Source organism: Lissotriton vulgaris, chromosome 1_1, assembly GCF_964263255.1.
Source record: "Lissotriton vulgaris chromosome 1_1, aLisVul1.2, whole genome shotgun sequence".
Lineage (NCBI taxonomy): Eukaryota > Metazoa > Chordata > Amphibia > Caudata > Salamandridae > Lissotriton > Lissotriton vulgaris.
This window is the reverse complement of record NC_141685.1, coordinates 1093075135-1093096217: the sequence shown is the minus strand read 5'-3', so window position 1 is coordinate 1093096217 and position 21083 is coordinate 1093075135. Positions and strand designations below refer to the sequence as shown.

Sequence of the window (21083 nt, the reverse complement as noted above, 5' to 3'; positions counted from 1 at the left end):
GGCAGCCCCTGAATCTACAATCAACACTCTTCAACGAGTCCAGAACTCGGCAGCGAGACTCCTTACACCAGACGCTCTTACCTGACCTGACTGCCACTGCCACGCCACCAGCGGAGCCGTGAGGGAAACGGCGGCGGCGCTCACACCGGTAGGCAGACCGGACCGGACCACACTACCCAGCAGGCTCTGGGGCGGCAGCGCGCCCGTGACGCGCCAGAAGCGCCCGGAGGCGCGAGTAAAAGGCTGACACCCCTCTCGCCCCGCGAGTCGCGACCCGCGGGAGAGCCCGTGGCGAAGCCCATCTAACTTCCCCATCAAAAGGTGAGCATTTTATTTGGCTGTTGAAATGGGCAAACGTAACGCTACTAGCAACACTACAGATTTAGTCACCCAGGACGCTGAAAGCTCTGCATCTCTCATTACGTCCTTTGAAACATTAATAGACACTGCATTTAATGAGATTGCCGAAACCGAGAGGAGGCTTTCCATGGGCTCACTTACCACTAACCAACCAAGTACAACAGGTAGTTTAAGTGGTAACATGCATATATTTCCTGAAGTGATCGTGGTAAAACCACAATCTGCTGTCAGTTTGCCCATTGTCCTTGAAGACGAAAACACTACTACGCACACAGTCCCAGCCGCAGCTCCGGACCCTGCCTCATCTTCACCAACCACTGAGGTCACTGAGATCACTGAGAATACAGGAGCTAAGCGAAAAAGGGGCCCAGTAAAATTAACACACAACAAAAGGAAACAGCCCCCTAGGAGTGCTAATCAACCAACACCACAAAGCATGTGGACCAGGGGGAAGAAATAAAAACAACACACAGTATAATCTCATCTAGGTGATGTCGTTGTTATAAATAATGATGGTCTAAATTCAATGACTATTTCCACTCAGACTGAATTCTCCAATGTAAATAGTCCCCATTCTAAATCAAAGGGGAATCTCATTGAGACCATTGCGGATACAATTTTTAAACAACTCGAAGGTCAAATGATCAGACAATTTAATAATATTTTTAAGAGACTTGACAGACTGGAAAATGTAATCAAAAATGATGATGCCAAGAGAAAAGGCACAGTATGCCTGGATAAATTAAGAGGTGAACGTCTGCTAAAAGACCTGGAATCTACCACCCGTGCACTCACTAGTGGTGATCACACAAAAAACTGCAATCTGCCCACAACAAATGGGGTTAAGGAATCACAGGCTGCTATCAACCCGCACGACGACTATAACATCTGTGGCGGTCGCAAGCACAAGGGAAAGCAATCCCCCTGTTTCCTCAAGTAAATCTTCCTTGCCCTCCACTGTTACTAATGCCCCTAAGAACAATCATAAATGTAATTCCGCTATAGGCACGACAATGCAGAAGGCTTCTTCAAACTCCAGCCAGCGCCAGAATAAGACCCCACATGAAGACACCAGGCCTTTCAAACATCAAGGCTGTCTTACATCTTCCGCCTGAGGCGTGTCCTTACGTCCTGGTTCTGGCTGGCATTCCACCCCTCAGGGAAGGGCAAGGAGAATCGTGGGTTCAATTGCACAATAAATGTATTGATTGGCTAACCAAGCACAAGGGGGTCGGCTATGACATTTCCAAAGAAATTATATCCACACGCCGAGTAACCTGGGTTGGTCCTCTTTTTAAAAACATTAACGGGGACTGCATTAATGTCAATTTCAGGAACCCTGGCACTGTGAAATTCCTGTTAAATAAAAACTTTGTCCAACATGGCCCATCCACTGTGGTGACCCCCTTACCGTTAAATTATTTTTACCGACCCCCACACAGAATGATGCAGCCACCACCTGTATTCCCACTGCATAACAGGTACTCAGGCTAAGACGGAAATCACATCTTGCAAGGACTGGGTCAACTGTCATGATGTACTAATGTTCCAAGAAACCTGGTGTACTGATGACCTGCTATTTGAGGGGTACAGCTGTCATAACAGGACTGTTTCGGCCCCCCCTTTAGGCCGTCCTAGTGGGGGCCTCTCTATTTGGGTCAAAATATCTGCAGAAGCCAAAGTCGATACACTCCAATCCAACTGCCCAAGTTTTATGGCATTGGCATACACTAAAAGGACAAGGCTATGTTTGATTAACTTCTACAATAACGACTTTTTGTCCCAACCTAATCGTAATTTTATCCTTTTGTTTGATTTTATTGATGAAATTATAGATGGACAGAAATACGGGAAATTTGATGGTATCTGCCTAGGAGGGGATTTTAATGCACATATACACCCTAGAAACCCCCCCTGTAGAAGAGGTATAGAACTGTCGAATCTCCTTGCAACTAGAGAACTTGTAAATTGCATGGAGTATGCTGGCACCGAAATCAGCGCTGCCCCGTTTCCCACTTTTATTGGTCATGGGAGCGGTACTACGATTGACTATGTATTTGTTTCACCTTCGATCGCTAATGTTTTAACGAAGGCTGAGGTTGTGTGTAAAGTATATAGCGACCATTACCCTATTGTAATTCACCTACTACTTCCGGGGGGTAAGTGTTCACAAAACGAAATAGGTGCAAGAAACTTGGAAGTTTCAACTGATAAACTGAGGGTAATTTGGAGGGGCGTGGATAACAGGGGAATCCTGGCAAAAGTTATTAAAAAACATCCAGCTTTGATTGACATCTGCCTCACCATTGATGACCACGGGGGTAATAAAATTACATCATTTAGTGAACTCTGCTCTGCAATAAAAAGTGAGATTTCCAGAGCTGCTTCGAGGAAATCTGAGGAAACACCTAGATGGTTCGATGCCTCTTGCTCAAAGGCACATAGGAAGCTAAGGGCTGCTCTAAAATCTGAACCCAGGGACATCCCTCAAATAAGGTTACTCAGAGCAGAGTACAAATCTACCCTACGTATTAGAACTAATGAATTGGTTAAGACCCACTGGGATTCCCTGGCACGCTCGGCCGAATTGAAAGACACTACTGGGTTTTGGAGGGAGGTAAAGAACCTAAGATCCATAGGTTCGAACTTAACGGCAATCAATTGTAATATCACCGGATCTGCGTGGGTTGAACACTTTGCTAAAATTTATACCACACCGGACAACCCCGCTTTAACCTCCCTCCCCTTAAGCCCCCTTAACATCTCTGTGTCGGAGGTCGAGGATGCTATAGCTGAGAGCGCAGGAAATAAAGCGCCTGGTCCCGATGGGCTCTCAATTGATCAATAACAGTGTGAACTAAACTTTTGGGCCCCACTGCTATGTAACGTCTTCAATAACTTAACGAATGAACAAATCTCAGAAACATGGTCATGTAGTACTATCGTGCCTATTTTTAAAAAAGGCGATAGGCTGGATCCCGGGTGCTACCGCCCTATATCGTTAATCGATAACACCTTGAAAGTCCTGGGGAGGGTTATCTTTAAAAGGATTAGAACCTGGGCGGATGAAAGTAAGATTCTACATCCCAGCCAGCTTGGTTTTCGCAGCAATGTTGGCACGGTGGAACAATGTCTGAACTTGAGTTTGATTATGGCAAAATATAACACCGCTAAAAAATCCCCCCTATATTTTGGTTTTATGGACTTAAGTTCTGCATTTGATTTTGTTAACCGTTCTCGTCTATGGTCCACCCTCCGTAATTATGGTTTGGATGATTATTTGGTCCACTTTTTAGCTTTTTTACACATTGACCTAAGAGCACGTGTGCGCATTAACCAATCTGGCGAAGTTTCTGACGACATCAGCATTGGTAGGGGGGTCAGACAGGGGTGCGTGCTGGCCCCCCTCCTCTTCATTCTTTATATTAACAATTTGAGCTGCTCGCTGAGTACTTTATCAAAAGATGTACCCCATGTGAACGGAGTCCCCATACCCACCCTCCTTTACGCTAACGATGCGGTCCTAATGGGCCGCACACCAAAGGCACTTCGCACTTTAATCTCAGGCTTTGTCCATTTTATGGCAGACCTAGGCTTGACCACTAATTTAAAAAAATCTCTCATCATGAGCTGTGGCCCCAAAAAATATAAAATTGTTGAGATTAAATCAGGGTCAAATGTTCTGAAAAGCACTTGCACTTTTCCCTATCTGGGGTTGCTATTTTCAAATACTGGTTCGTGGCAAGCACACGTTTCTTACGCTAGGAATAAGTTGGGTAAAGCTATAAATTGTGTCACTTCTTTAAGACAACCCAACCACGCTGATGTGATTACACCACTAGTAAAGATTTACCAAACCCAATGCATCCCAACTGGTACTTATGGCGCCGAGGTTTGGGGTTACACAAACTGTATCCATATCCAGACCGAAGAAAATAGGTTCTGTCGGAAGGTGCTGGGTGGGGTCATCTGTTCCCCTCACTATATATGTCATAGTGAATTGAACATCTCATATATAGAAGATTTTGTAAGATCCAGACCAGCACTCTTCTGGCTAAAGATATGGATTAACCCGGCTGCCACTCTGACCCGTGACATAATCTTGGACTGTTTAAAATGTGATAGGGCACACTGTATACCATGGTTAAAAGCTGTAAAAGAATGCCTTGATAGCGTAGGGCATGGTTATTTGTTTACTTCACCCAGTTTAATAAATCGCTCACATAAGACTATTATTCATAGGGCACTTTATCACCTGTATAGAGAAGAGCGGGAAAGGAAGAACCTGTCAAAGTGTACCGTTATAAAATACATGGGCTACTCTGAACCTCAAATTAAACATCCAGGCCCCCCACACAGGTATTTACGCTTACACCTTGGCAGATGGAATAGGAGCTTACTGTTTCGCTTTCGAGATGGGAGTATAGTAAACTTACTAAACTTCCCTTTGGGTTACAACAAACTCTGTATTGTCCTTGTAACCCTAATATGAAACAGAGCCTTATGCACTTTTTGTTTTTCTGTGATTTCTATAAAATTCTTTCCGCTCATTACTTAATGCCCTATTGTAGAAAACATAAACTGACTAACTTTAGAAAAGCACTGAGGTCCTTTTTATTACTGGGATCAGATGAAGTAATATTCAGAGTGAGCTGCTTTCTCAAAGCTGCCGTTCGATCACGAGCCACTTTATATACTCATGTATAACATCTGCACATTGTACTTTCTATGCACTTTATAACTCTTTTTTGCACATTTTGCATTTTTGCACATTGTTGATGTGGACCCATTAATGCTGCTGCTATTCTTCATCCATTTTTATTCTGTTTGTTAAAAAATATTTTTAATTGTATATAACGCTGTTTTTAGCAAGGAGGGACATTCTGTGTGTTACTGTGAAATTGATTGATTGATTGGTTTATGTCTTTTTGCCAGCTGTCACATTACTGTACTGTATTGTTTTGAAACTGCACTTGCATGTACTTTTATGGATGTTTTTATTCCGAATAAAGATCTTTTGACTTTGACTTGACTTTGACTGACTCCTTACTGACACTTCGCGCAGATCGTCAGCCAGACCTGCACTCAAAGCCCTTCATTGGTTACCAATTCGTGCAAGGGTCAAATTCAAGGCCCTATGTATCGCTCACAAGTCCCTGCAGGGGAACGGACCCCCTATTTTAGGGCATCTTGTTCACCCGTACAAGGCCACTAGATCGCTTCGCTCCAATCATGCCAATCTGGCAATTGTTCAGAGAGTGCGGCGGACTCGGACTGGGGGTCGCCGCTTTTCAGTGAACTCAGCGACCTTGTGGAATTCTCTTCCACCCAAGATTCGGATGGAGCCCAGCCATCCGAAGTTCAGAAAGCTCCTTAAAACCTTCCTGTTTCCCCTGGACCCCTAGCCACTGACACTGTTTCTGGTATCCCTTGTTCTATAGCGCTAGGACGCTCGCGGGCAGCCATGCGCTCTATAAATCCAATTTCATTTCATTTCTTAACCTTCCATATGGTGGGCACCTGGGTGGAGGAAAGACCCTTGAAAAGGTGCTACGTTAATGTTGGTGGCAATCTGTACGTCGGGATGTAATGGCATGGGTACAGGACTGTTCCACGTGTGCCCGAATGAAGTCTGACCATCAAAAGGCACAGGGGCTCCTACAAATCATGCCCACACCAGAAAATCAGTTGGAAAGAATGTCGGTGGATTTCATTGTGGGTCTACCTAGCGACCAGGGAAACACAGCGATCATTGTGGTCATTGATTACTTGACTAAAATGGGCCATTTCATCCCGAGCAAACAAGCACCCTCGACAAGCCAGCTAGCCAAATTGCTGTTACTTCATGTTGTTAGGCTTCACGGCCTTCCCAAAGTTATTGTTTCTGACCGAGGAGCTCAATTCACGGCTGACTTTTGGAGAACATGGTGCTCAGAGCTACAGATATCCTCTTCACTATCAATGAGTTTCCACCCTCAAACTGATGGGCAAACCGAGAGATTGAACTAAACCCCTCTAAGCAGTACCTTAGATTCTATGTTGATACTAATACTGACTCTTGGGTGGATTGGTTGTGGGTGGCGGAAATAGAGTACAACAGTGCTACACATTCATCCACTCAATGTGCTCCCTTCTACTGTACTTATGGGTTTCACCCTAGATTTACTCCTTTAATTGTCCCTAGTACTACCAACAAGTACCCTGACATTCGCAAACGAATACACCACATACGTAAGACATTAGTATCCTCATGGAATAACTTACTCAAGGCAAAGGAAAGGTACAAGGTACAGGCCAATAAACATCGGAGACCTGGACCTTTGTACAAAATCGGTGATTGGGTTTGGTTATCCACCAAACACATCGGATTCAAAAGGTACAGCGTTTTGAACCCCAGGTTCATTGGCCCTTATCGAGTTAATAAGATTGTGAATCCTGTAGCTGTGAAGCTAAAACTACCTACCCATTTTAGGATTCATCTAGTGTTTCACATATCCCTCCTGAAACCCTCACGTGGTCGGGCAAAGAAGAGGCCCGATCCTGAGATGATTCAAGGTGAACCTGAATAAGAGGTTAGGGGTATTCTGGACACCAGAAAGGTTAGGGGTAAACTCTGGTATGTGGTAGCCTGGAAGGGCTACGGACCGGAAGAGAATTCCTGGGAACCTGTGGGGGCAATACATGCACCTAGACTAGTGGCCAAGTTTCATCACCTACACCCAGCAAAGCCTTCGGGCAGTTAGCGTTCTCTGGGAGGGGGGGTGTGCTGTCAGGATCCCAGTGGGTTACGCTCTCTGCCCGTCGTACACACAACTACCGATACGATGGACATGAAACTACACCTCCCATGATTCCACGCGAGTCACGTATCACGCGATACTGACGTCGCGTCACGGAAGGATAACACTGGCCGCGGCTGTTGAACATTGCCGATTATTCTTTCTGCCTTCCCGGTTACAGTCTCCTTGTCTTCATTCCTGTTCTGTTTCGTGGGCGGTGAGTGTGCGGTTGCACATATCTTCGGACCGCCCGCCTGCCCTGATTTTTCACACGGTGCCGTCTGCATCGTTGCGGTGTTGGACTTCCCTGTTGGCTGAGACGCGTGTATCTTGCGGTCTCATGCAGGGGAGCCTGCGTAAGCACCAGCGTTGTTTTCTCCTGTTTCCATTTTCCGCCCTCTCAACGAGGGGGCGAGTACTTTGCCTATCGCAAATCAAACTCCCCTGTTGGCTGAGACGTGCACTCTGCAGTCTCTTGCGGGGTAGTAGAGGTGCTTTGAAGGGCCTCTCGCTGTTATACTTCCCTATTGGAGAAACCTAATTTTCCTAAGTTTCATGCAGGGAAGGTTAGGCGCCCAGCACAATCCAGTTATGATGGAATAACTGGATAGTACACAAGACTACACAAGAGTGTACTTTTATCAGTTATCATTCAAACAGTCATTTAGAAACTCTTTGCCTATTATATGTTGTTTTGGTTTCTTTTCTTCCAAGTGTCTTTTGGAGATAGCGCTTATGAAGAGGGTAGATCATAGAAAGAGTGCCCTGGTAGGTGTCTGCTCGATATTTACCAAAGAATGTATGTTACAGGGTAGATGTGATGTAAGCCATCGTACATGTATCTTCTATAACAGTGTATGTTCTGCGGTTTTCTCTTTTGCGTAGACGTAGTCAAGTTCAGCCATCACCCTCTGCTCTCTTCTGATGTTACAGTCCTTTATTTCTTTATTTCAGGTAGGCGTTGTGGTATAAAAGAAATATTTGTGTTTTCAACAGTATTGACAAACAGGTTTTATGAGAAGTCTTATGGTGTTTTATTGTCTCCTTCACAAATCTCCTTCCCTGCTGTCCCTACCCTTTCCTTCCCGGCTCAATTACCTCAAACGTTTGTGTGTCCTTTTAGGTTTCCAGACTTGGGGTGGTTCGGAGGTGGGCCCCCATAGAGCATCAGCACGATCCGGAGGAAGTGGACGCAGGAGCGCAACATTACGTATTTTATGTGCTCTCCCTTTGAGCCGCTACACAACTGTCCTCTCAGGCTTCTTACTTTAAAAACTGCTTTCTGGTGGCCATCACCTCTGCACTCAGGGTAAGTGAGCTCCAAGTTCTTTCTTCAAAGCATTCTTTTCTGACTGTCCATCCGGACAAGGTTGTCCTTAGGACTCGTCCATCCTTCCTTCCCAAAGTGGTTACTCCTTTCCATATTGGATAGACTATCACTTTGCCCACCTTCTTTCCGCCTCTGCTTCCTTCCAAAGAAGAAGAGAGGCTCCACCGTCTGGATCTAAAATGTGCGCTTTTGTTTTATTTGGATTGCACAAAGCAATTCCAGGTGGATGACCAGCTCTTTATTGGCTACCTGGGCACCAAAAAAGGTTGGGCCGTGCACAAACGGACCATCTCTAAAAGGGTTGTTTTGTGCATTAAGGCTTGCTATTCCTTGGCAAAGAAGGAGCCTCCAGTTGGGCCATGCGCCCATTCCACCACGGCTATAGCAACTACCACTGCTTTGGGACTTGGAGTCCCCCCAATGACATCTGTCAGGCAGCTACGTGAGCATTGCTGCACACACTACTTCCTGGACAGCCAAGTCCGGAGAGACGGCTTCTTTGGTTGTTCTGTTCTCCAGGACTTTCTGGTGTGAACTTGGTTTGCAGACCTACCTCCGTGGTTGGTATTGCTAGAGTATGTATTCTAAGGTAAGGAATCTATAACTAACTCTTTCTTTCAGATGAACAGATTGCTTACCTTCGGTAGTAATATATCTGTAAGAAACATAGGTTAGTTATAGACTCCTAACAACCCCACCCATCCTCCCTGTTTCTGCAAACTTACTTCCAGAGTTAAGGATTTCCTTTCAGGGCCCTAGTTTTATGCACCAGTGGTCAGTGTCATGCATGGCTCTGCGCTTCTGGTGTGGAAAGTCGTGTACAAAACTGATGTCAGCTTGCAAGGGCAGCGTCTAAGTAGCTACCGCAACATCATCCCGGCAACCATGACGCCAACGGCGAACGCGGAGCCGACCGACGCCACCTTTCGATGCACAGGGGTACTGCTCACGAAAAACGTTCAGGATCCCGTCTGACGCCTAGGGGTAATTCTAAGGTAAGGAATCTATAACTAAGCTGTGTTTCTTACAGATATATTGTTACCGAAGGTAAGTAACTTGTTCTTCAGTTGCTTTAGACGTTGCACTTTAATGTTGTAACGGCACTTGTGCGAAGTAATCTGTGGGATTTTGATCCTTCCCTTGCTTATGCACAAAAGTGTAATCATGTTCTTGCAATCTCAACCCCCGCCTCTCGATGCGAGGGGGCATTCTGGCTTTCAGATTTCCAGAAATGGTGAGCCAACGCCTGGTGGTCATTGACAAGGTTTAAATGCTTCACGCAGAGAAACACATGAAAATGTTCATAAGCCCACATTACAGCCAGGCTCTCTTTTTCGAGAAGAGAATAGGCTCGCTCAGCCTGAGATAGGCTTAGGCTATTGTAGGCCACAATGTGTCTCTGAGCATTTGAATAACCATTGTGTTGAGCAAGGATTGCCTCAATCCCACTAGGCTTGCGTCTACAATAATCTCAGTATGTAACTTTGGATCTAAATAAGCCATTTCAGTTGCATTTTCAATTGTGTGTTTGATTTGCTTGAAATTTTAATCACATTTAGAGGACCAATGGAAGAGAACATTTTTCTTCGTCATCTCTTTTAATGGGGGTCTCACTTTGAAATAATCCAGAATGTATCTGGAGCAATGCTCACACCGGGTTCTGTTACCAAGAATCCCCCTTGCAAACCTCAAACATTGTCTAAAAAAACTGTATTTCCTCACATTTCTGTGATGGAATGTTCTGGAATTCGAGGTGAGCCACAAAGTTGCTTCCACTCAGCATTTCTCCAAGTGTCCCTATAAAAATGATACTTCACTTGTATGGGTAGGCCTTGTGCCTTCGACAGGAAATGGCCCAAAACGCAACGTGGATACATCACATTTTTCCTTTGAAAATGAACCCTTTTTTTCAATGTGCCTAGCTGTGGATTTTAGGCCCTTGCTCAGTCAGCACCTCGGGAAACCTAGCAAGCCTGTACATTTAAGACACCCTGCGGAATCCAATATTCCCCCAAGTCTCCTGATAAAAATGGTACCTCGCTTGTGTGGGTAGGCCTAGTATCCCGACAGGAAACGGTCCAAAATGCAACTTGGGCACATCCAATTTTTCTACTGAAAACTGATTTTGCAATGTGCCTAGTTGTGGATTTTGGACCCTAGCTCAGTCAGCACGTAGGAAACGAAGCAAACCTGTATATTTTTGAATAGTAGACACCAGGGCTCTCCCAATGTTTTCTTACCCAGGTTACCCTGCAGAGCTCCAATTTAGCAAAACAAATCACATTTTCCTGCAACAAGCAATAGTATTTCGTACAGGAATAGTGGACATAATTGAAACAAAAGCAAAGGTGCACCGGAAAACAAGGAAAAAGTATTCAGTCGAAGTCCAAAAGTGTATTCTTCAAGCGATCTTTTTTTATTCAAACTGAGTTAAAACAACTGTCTTGACGTATTTGAGCAGCCGACGTGATAAAGTATACACACTAGGGATGAAGTTGTGACAGATCTGGGACCTTCAGTTTAATGTGGGCCCAAGTTGTGCCGGTCTTGATAAACTGTGCAGTACAAAAAAGAGCGTCTCCTGAACAAATGTATACTTTACCTGTATGAAGGGTTTTTCACAAGTGTGATTCAGCAGTACTATCTGGACGGTTGTGTCTCTATATATGACTGAGATAGCCTAAATCAACCAACCCATAGTCCAGGCCTCGCCTAAATTAAATGCGATTTGTTTCTTCTTTGTCAATCTTTAAGGTTGTTCTTCCCTCCAAATAAATATCTGAAGGCGATTCCGCCACAGCGACCACTTGTACAACCCAGTTGGCTTGATTACCATCTTTTATTGTAAATCATCTATTTATGATATCTGAAAAGGACTCTACCACACCGACCCCCTGTACAACATATTTTGATTGATTACCACTCTTTACTGCATATCATCCATTTATGCCCTCAAGAAGTCCATGTGAATGGACGAAATGCGTCGGCTGCTCAAACACGTCTAGACAGTTGTTTTAACTCAGTTTGAACAAAAGAAGATCGCTTGAAGAATACACTTTTGGACTTGGATTGAATAATTTGTCCTTATTTTGTGGTGCACCTTTGCTTTTGTTTCAGTTATGATGTTCCTTTATTGAATTGCATTGTGGTAGTGGGTGTGTTGACAGTGTGCGCACAGATCTCTGGTTATCCCAACAAACAGACATACTGAATAAGGGATCGACAAGAAAACACAGTTGATCAGCTTCCCGGAGAAGAGGGCAACAAAGCTCCAAAAGTGGCGAACATGCCTCCAGAGCGATTAGTTAAAACGCTAACCATGGAAGAATCTCCCTACAAAGGCCAATTACCTGAAAAGCTAACAGTGAGAGGAAATCATCCACCAAGCAGTATCAAACAAAGTATAGTCCCGGAGGACCATATTGAAAAACAGATTAAAAAGGACCAGAAAGATGGAACTGCAGGCCCAGGAGGCATCCCTCTGGCTTTGTTCAAGGAGGATTCGGCCTTCTGGGCTTCTAAGCTATCTCCACTCTTTACTTCCATCTTACAAAAGAACATCATTCCACCCTCTTATACAGAGATCGAGGAGGCATTTGCTTCTTTTTCTCAAGATCTCTACTCCGAGGATTTAACCACAAACGAAGAACACATTGAAAACTTTTTCACAGGTCTGCAACTCCCCACACTTTCTGACTCTGATAGAGACAATCTGAGCAACCAAATTACTTTAGAACAAGTCTTACACGCCATTAAATCTCTAAAGAAAGGAAAAGCTGCAGGCCCGGATGCCATTCCAAATGAAATATATAATTCGCTTACAGAAGAGTTAGCTCCAATTTTGCTTCAGCTGTTAAATTATGCTTTCTTATCCTCTCAAGACCTTCCTCCATCCTGGAGTGAAGCCACAATTACTATTATCTCGAAACCAAATAAAAATCCTAGAGTCTGTGAATCGTACAGGCCTATCTCCTTTTTGAACAGTGATCATAAAATTTACACTCAAGTACTTACTGAAAGGCTGGATAAGGTAGCAGGGTCTATAATTCATACTGATCAGAGGGGATTTATGAAGGGTAGGCAACTCCATGAATTAACTCACAACCTAATTGGAGCAATTGATCTGGCAGATCTATATCTGTCCCCACTGGCGATTATGACTTTAGACGCTGCAAATGCTTTTGCTAGGGTCAATTGGCCCTATTTACTTCAAGTGATCCAGTGTTTTAATCTAGGAGGAACCTTTTTGGCAGCAGTGAGGGCTCTCTATAAAGATCCATCTGCCAGCATACTGGTTAATGGTAATCTAACAAAACAAATTAAAATCTCCAGAGGCACCAGACAGGGATGTCCCCTTTTGCCCCTTTTGTTCAATATGTATATTGAACCATTAACATGCAAATTAAGATTTTGCCAGGGCATCTCTTCTTTTAAGTGTGATGGCTGGGAAAAGAAGATAGGCATGTACGCTGACAACCTTATGATCCTGACAGGGAATTTAGAGCACTCACTCCCTGAGATATGGGAACATTTTGAGTATTTTGAGAAAGTATCAGACTACTCAATCAGCAGAAAACAGAGCTAATGACATGGAACTTCCAATACAAGATCGATCTCTTAAAACACACCAAATAAAATATATCTGGGGGGTACAAATAGTTAATGACATAGATAAGATAGCTCAGGTAAACTTTGACAAAAAAACTGCCAATGTGAGACAACAATTACAGGCATGGCGGTCCCTTCCAATTCCCATCCTGGGAAGATCTAACCTGCTCAAAATGTCTATCCTACCCAGGTTTACGTTCTTATTTGATTCTATACCATTAGAATTCTCTAAGACTTGGTTTAGGAAAGTGCAGGGATTATTGTTCAAGAATCTCTCAAAGGAAGCTGAGGAGGAAAACAGTTCATGGTGGCATAGCCACCCCGGACCTCTTTATATACTACTGTGCCTTCCACCTGAAAAACTCAAGTCAACTTTTAAAGGACAGCTCGGCTTTCTCTCCACTTTTTAAGGCTTTACCAATGATACACAGGAATCCAGCTGACTCTTTCCTTCTAAAGTTTGGACACCCCAAATTCTTTAAGAAGGTAAAGCTGAAGATTCTCTTAGCTGCAACCAGATCTGGTCTCAAGTGAGGGCATTGCTGCATATACCCTACTACAACGATGAATCACCTATATGGATTTTTCCAGGTACCCGGGCATGTTTATTGGATGCACTTGCACTCCGCACTCCCTCTGCGTAATTCTGAGATACTGAAGTGGGGGCAATTATTCATGGATAATGATCTGATTCCCTGGTACTGCCTCTCCGCCCTTTCAAATAATACGGTCTCAAAATGTAAATACTATCAGATCTCGAGCTGGTTAAAGTCGTTAGGAAAAGAGATAGAAGGCAGTCGTGATCTGGTGCACAAGATCTGTACTAGATCTATAATGCCGAAAGAGGTAGCAGCATGGTACTGGTTGATAATCGAGACAGGGGAGGACTCCCAAAACCCATTTACTGAGACCTGGAAGAAGGACCTCCCGGGTGAAGATCTCGAAACTCTCGGGCAAGTATCTGTGTCTATATTGTGGTCATATGTGAAAGCTGCACCTTTAAAGAGAAACCATCTTTTCACTGTCCATAAAGCATACTGAACACCACAGAAACTGTCAAAGATGGGGAACGGAGCGACAAAGAAGTGCCCGAAATGCAATGAAAACAACGTGAATGAGCTCCATATGTTCTGGCAGTGTCCTTCAGTCCAGCTCTTTGGAATCACGTGGGTAAGACTATTTCAGATATCATGGTTAAAGAAATCGAGCTAACCGGAACCTCAGTTATTTTCGGGGTAGTCCCAGGTGGGCCAGAAAACCAGTATTTCTCTAAGCCACAAAAGGCGCTTTTCTTTATCTTGATACTCCTTGCACTGGAGATCTGTGTAAAATGGATTCTCCCCTCTTCTTCTAACAAAATTGAATGGATTGGCTCAGTACAGAGAACAGCACAACTCGATCGTGCAATTAAGCCAGACTTCTCAGGCCGCTAAAAATAATAGAGGCCAAGATCAACACATTGAGGTTTACTTAGTCAGTAGACACCGGGGGTGAAATGTACCCTTCCTCTGATTTGGAGTGAACGGGTGTCCTGCTGACACCTCATGTTTTTTTTTTGACTGGCTCCATCTTCTTTGAAACCAGTATTTTTATTAGTAAAATGTAAAAAATAAAATAATATAAAAAATAAAATAAAATCATTCCGCCCTCTTGGCAAGGTTCAATTCTTGTGCCAATATTCAAAGGCGGGGACAAAAAATCTCCAGGGAATTACCGATTGGTCTCCCTTATCGACAATGAAGCAAAGTATTTCGCTGTGACACTGCTCAATTCACTTTGGGCATGGGCCTGCGAACATTCAGTAATTCCTCTGAACCAAACTGGCTTTACAAGTGACACAGGTACCTCGGTTAATCTCATGACTCTCACTGGCTTGATAGACCAGGTGGAAACCAGCACTAGTCCGTTTTACATGGGATTTATAGACTATAAAGCTGCGTTTGACAACATCAACAGGGCCAAGCTCTGGCAGAAGCTTTCCAGACTGAACATCCCAAACAGTCTTTTCAGAGCCATACCGCTACTGCACCGGGACACATGGGTCAGGATCAAGATCGGGGACGGCTCCAAACTGTCACGCCCGATCGCAGTAAACTAAAGGACTAAAACAAGGATGTGTCCTGGCCCCCACACTTTTTAATCTATTTTTATCAGATTTCCCGGAAGCCCTAAACAAGGTAAACTCTCATGCTCCCAAACTAGCCAGCTTTCTCCTAAGCAGCACAAAGATTTGTCTACAAAGACTTATGCACGCTACTGCTGAATATTCAATAAAGAACGAGCTCCAGATAAACGATAAGAAAACTAAAATCTTGGTGGTCCGTCCAGGAAGGCCCCAGAAGCTGGCATGGGTTCTAAATTCCAAAAGCATTATAGAATCCAAGTGCCACAAGTACCTAGGAGTTCTCTTCAATAACAACAGAAGATATAAAACCCACCTAGAAGAGCAAAAAAAGAGGGGAGCAGCACTATCATTCGCACTCAGTTCTATTCATAGGAAGCTATTGGCCCAACATTCACCCCAACATTGCAGGCAGCACAGGCAAAAGTAATTCCTACACTAACATATGGAAGCGAGGTGCTAAAAGGGCTGGACAGTGGCCAATTAGGCAAAATCATTGCAAAAATCTTCAGAACAGTGTTCCAGTTACCAACACAAACGCAACCTGCCCAAATCAGGCTGGAACTGGGCATCTGTAACCAATCCCTGGCCAGATTGATGAGCTTCTTAATGTGCTGCCATAAACTGAGGTCCTCAAAAGAAGGCAGCCTAGCGCAACACCTATGGTCCAGCCTGCATACGAAGCGATGGCGGGCAGGGTACGAATATTGGGCGAGAGGCATAAAAACTTTAAGCCTGAACAACGTTTGGGACTTACAAGTCAGCCAAAACGAGTCCAAAAGGCTAGGAAAAATAAGCGCAAAAAACTCTCTTCACTAGAAGATAAGGCATGTCTCGCAAGAAGAAGTCACTGCTGGATGACGGTTTGCAGCCATTATCCCTCATTTTTTATCCCGCGGACTTTCAGTCCGCATATCAATATCCAGCAAGGTCATTGACCTCGCATACGATTATCCCGCATTTTTTCAAAACGCATGTGCATTTATCACGCATGCTTTTTCAACAAATTTCGTTTTAAAGGCATGTATGGTAAATGCATTTGCGTTGTGAAAACCATGATGACGAGAGAGGTAAGTGGGTTTGGGTTAATTTTTTCGTCGTGCTGGGTTAGTGATTGTGTAGTGTTGTGTTAGTGTAGTGTAGAGTTGTGGTGGTTGTTTAGTGTAGGGTCGTGCTGGGGGAAGTGTTATAGGGTTTAGGGTAGTGTTGTAGTGTTAGTGTAGTGTAGGGTCATGCTGGGGATAGTGTTTTAGGGTTTAGGGTAGTGTTGTAGTGTTTGCCTAGTGTAGGGTCATGCTGGGGGTAGTGTTTTAGGGTTTAGGGTAGTGTTGTAGTGTTTGTGTAGTGTAGGGTCATGCTGGTGGTAGTGTTTTAGGGTTTAGGGTAGTGTTGTAGTGTTTGCGTAGTGTAGGGTCATGCTGGGGGTAGTGTTTTAGGGTTTAGGGTAGTGGTGTAGATTTTGTGTAGTGTAGAGTCATGTGGGGTAGTGTTTTAGAGTTAAAGGTAGTGTTGTAGTGTTTGTGTAGTGTAGGGTCATGCTGGGGGTAGTGTTTTAGGGTTTAGGGTAGTGTTGTAGTGTTTGTGTAGTGTAGGGTCATGCTGGGGGTAGTGTTTTAGGGTTTAGGGTAGTGTTGTAGTGTTTGCGTAGTGTAGGGTCATGCTGGGGGTAGTGTTTTAGGGTTTAGGGTAGTGTTGTAGATTTTGTGTAGTGTAGAGTCATGTGGGGTAGTGTTTTAGAGTTAAAGGTAGTGTTGTAGTGTTTGTGTAGTGTAGGGTCACGCTGGGGTGTAGTGTTTTAGGGTTTAGGGTAGTGTAGTGTAGGGTCATGCTGGGGGTAGTGTATTAAGGTAGTGTTGTAGTGTATGTATAGGGAAGTAAAGTGCTTTATGGTAGTGTTGGGGGGGTCGTGCTGGGTAGTGTAAATGTAGAAAAAGGACTGTGTGTCAAGGGTGGGTGGTACAGGGGAACTACATTAGAGTGTAGTGTAGTGTAGGGTAGAGTAGTGTACTTTTACTTACCTTTACAACTTTTACAACGAGTATACCTTTAACATGCATGCGTGCTAAAGGCATATTCGTTCTAAAAGTTTTTGTTCTTTTAATTTGCGGCCTAATAGTACATGCTGGATTATTTTTGCGGACTGATGGTATGCGGGCTGTTTGTCTGCGGGATAACGTCATATATTCCTGGATGACAGATCGTACAACCAGCTGACGCCTCAGGGGTATCTAATTCTGCCGGTCACCGCACGTACTAAACTTTGTTTCTTAAAACTAAGAATGGGAGTGATCAACTTGTCCTGCCATCTTCCCAAATGGAAAAGAGAACAAGCCCAGCAACACTGTCGGCTTTGTGGAAACCATAGGGAAGAAATAACACACATCCTATGCCTGTGTCCAAGTCAGTTGAAGGAAAGAAGGTCCCTTTTACGGAGAGGCTGGATCATCAACGAAGTCAGATCGTGCAGAGCCGCAGTACTAGCCTGCTTTGACCCATGGAACACCAAACTAAACTGTGCTCTATATGGATAATGCTGCAAAAAAAACTAGGGGAGGGGATTCAGTAACAGCAACCTCCACCAGAAAAACAACTAGCAGATCCTCCTTGCAGGCACTCAGACAAAGAAAACAATAATTGTCAGAGTCACCAAACTAACTGACTAGAAGGGCTCAGCGTATAGGTTGGCGCACTCCGGGACTCAATTTCCAAATCTTGGACACTACCACCAGTGCCCCAAAGGGTTGTTATTAATGTATCGGCGGCAGGGCAACTACAAGTGTACTTTGACAAACGGGGGGCCCGGTGGTCTTTTACTAAGAACTGGGGTTTTATCTTCTTTTAATGCGTAATACTTTTATCTTTTGTAACTTGCAAAGGTTTTTGTTTTTTTAAATCATGCAATCAAGTTTCTTACTTCTTACTAAAAAATGGATAGCGGGTTAGGTGTTGTGCTCTATAGGGTTCCACTGCCTTAGCTTATTTCTCTAGGAATAGTGGACATCCCAAAACTTTAAAATGGAGTGTTCCATGTGGGAAAATGTTGCGAGCAAGGAGAAACTGCTCAGAAGTTTCAGATTTCCCAACACAGATTGGAGAAAGGTCTAGGAGATTTGAAAGAAGAGGATACCCTACACAAGTGCTTGCCAATGCAAAGAACTGAGTTGAAATGAAAAAGAGAGAATTATTAAGCCTTAATCCGAAAACAGATAATGAAGACATTAAAATACAATTAATCATGGATTATAATATTGAACATAAAGAATTCAGAGAAATCTTCAACAGAAATCGGAGAGTTCTATTATGTGATGAAAATTCGAAAGATGTTTTATCCAATTTTCCCAAAATAACTTAGGGAAATGTATCATCTTTACAAGATATACTGATGCAAAGTCATCTGCCAACTACTAAAAGAACAATAAGTAATTGGTTGCAAACACTTGGCTTTTGGAAATGTATGAGATGTAGAGCTTGGGAAAATGGTATTTGTAAAACTTCATATAGTTTACAGAATGAGAAAGAACAAAAAATCATGGAGCATATAACCTGTGAAACAAGCTTTGTAATCTTTGTTATTCAATGTACTTTTGGAAAATCCTATATAAAAAGCACCACAAACTGAAAAAATTGAGAATATTACAGCGTTTAAGAAAAATCAAAAGTAAAGACCATACCCATCCAATTTCCAAGCACTTTGCTGAAAACCATGAAGGTAGAATACAAGAACTAACATATTTTGAGATAAAATATGTGGAAGCTGGTAAATGAGGGGGAAATCAAGAACTGAATTTACGGAAGATGGAATCAAGATTAATATTAATGGGCATTGAGGCCCCCTTTGGACATAATTTGGACACTGAATTACATTATCATTGATAAGATGGATGGAGTCTTTTGAACTATTTGAGAAAGTTGATGATTTTTTTGTCTTCTCGCCTTCACTTTTCGAACATTGTATCATTTCCCTATTTTACCACCAATTTGGAGATAATTTGATTAAATAGAATGTGTATGCCATATTTTAGACCACGCTTTTAAATATATGATTATTTGAATATGTAATTAAGGATGAACTAGTTTAAAGTAGCTAAATACACTTGCACTTTAAGTAGGAAAGATCAATTAATTAGATAAAAACTATACTGTATCAGGTTGCAAGAGTGCAATGGAAATTATGATACTGTTGGCACTAGCACATCAAGAAGGGGCATTTTTATATTATAGCACTTTATGGGTTGTGAAAGAGCATTGGACGTTTACATATAACAGAGATATTATATCATTTATCCTGTATCTAAATTAACAAAGTAACTAATTTATGGCATATGCACTTTTCTTTGGAGACAATGTGCAATAAATACAAGAAGCGGAATATCCAGAACTTTCCATATTAAGTGAAGCAGCTTGGGAAGTTTAAAACTCTAATGGAGGGATAACTTTAACTTGGAAATATGGTACTTTACAAAAACGTCAATTTGTTTGAATAATTTTCTGTAGTTGAGAAATTTATTTTTCACCCACCATTTGGAGAATATATTATTGGATCAAAAATGATATTGAGTATATATTCAAATGATGGGAAATCTAAAGCAATTGAAAGAAAATAGAGGTAGGGTATTGTACAACAGAAAATTGAAAATAATGTACCTTACACATTTATATTTTTGTGATAACCTTCAAATCAATTTATTGTGATTCTTCATGCTGAAAAAGATACCACTGAATAAAATCCCAAATGTTCATATTATAATAAAAAGTATTGATCCTAAAGGAATGTAAAAATGATCTAGAAATTCTGAAAAATATAGAAATTGTGAATTATGTTTTCCACATGAAAAGGATTTCCTCTTGAGTACTTTTCAGTTATGTAAATTTAAGTACTTTACTGTGCAGAAGTATTGCAACAGAAAAAGAAAGAAATGCAACATGGCAACGTACTTTGTGTCGAGAATTATTTATGAGCGTGTACGCTCTAGTTGTTTTTTAAGGTGAATACTGTGAAAGGACAAACATTGTTAAAATGGAAGAGCCACACGTAAGGACTCCATGGTCCAGCAGAAACCAGAAATGTCCGAAACGGGTTGCCCATCTTTTTGACTTAGTGCACTGATGGTGGTTTTGTGGTGAAAAAATACAAGGAGACTACCTTTGTTTGCCGCTTTTCTTCCCCTCGGCTTGGATACGAAGGAGAGGTCGGATATATATATATATATATATATATATTTATATATTTTTGGATTATATTTTATGTATTATTTGCAAGGATTTGAACTTGACGCCAAGATTTTGGAGCACTAAGCTTTTATTTTTTTAATATATATTAAAAATAAGTATACGTGAAATACGCAAGTTTGAATCAGCATAATGAGATCAATTAACCTCAACAGCAAGATTGCACTGTTTTCTTTAAACTAATTGGAGAGATCGAATCATGTGCTTTGTATTTCCACAATATATGCATGTTGATAGGTCCGGCGTGTCATGTGATCAAGACTGTCGTGGGGCAGTCGAAACACGTCAGGCTCAGCACTTGCTGCAATATGACATCACACTTGCACTTTTAAACTGCACCACATAGAGAAGATTTGAAAATCTCAATGTTTGTGGTCCGTACCTGTTGGGATGATCGAGACATTGATCTAATTCAGGACTGTGGATTCCATGTCATTCAAACGGAGTATGGCTGTCTCTGTTCTACGGACCCTCCTGCATTACTGAGTAAGGTTACGCTGAGCGGAAAGAAACGTTCGTGGGTAATTTAAGAATCAATACAGATTAGCAGTACGCCATGCTATCAACAGCAGACAAGCTGAAGGACCGAGAAGCAGCGGCAAAAACACCCTATTCTTAGACATCCCAGAAGTGGTGACTTTACGAGTTGACCAAA

At 42.7% G+C, this 21083-nt stretch overlaps 1 protein-coding gene across 1 annotated transcript in view; it reads left to right on the top strand.

Annotated features, from left to right (window-relative positions):
- MEI1 (meiotic double-stranded break formation protein 1) overlaps window positions 1-21083 on the top strand; it is a 3731473-nt gene that overhangs the window by 1560795 nt on the left and 2149595 nt on the right. The gene's annotated exons all lie outside the window — the stretch shown is intronic.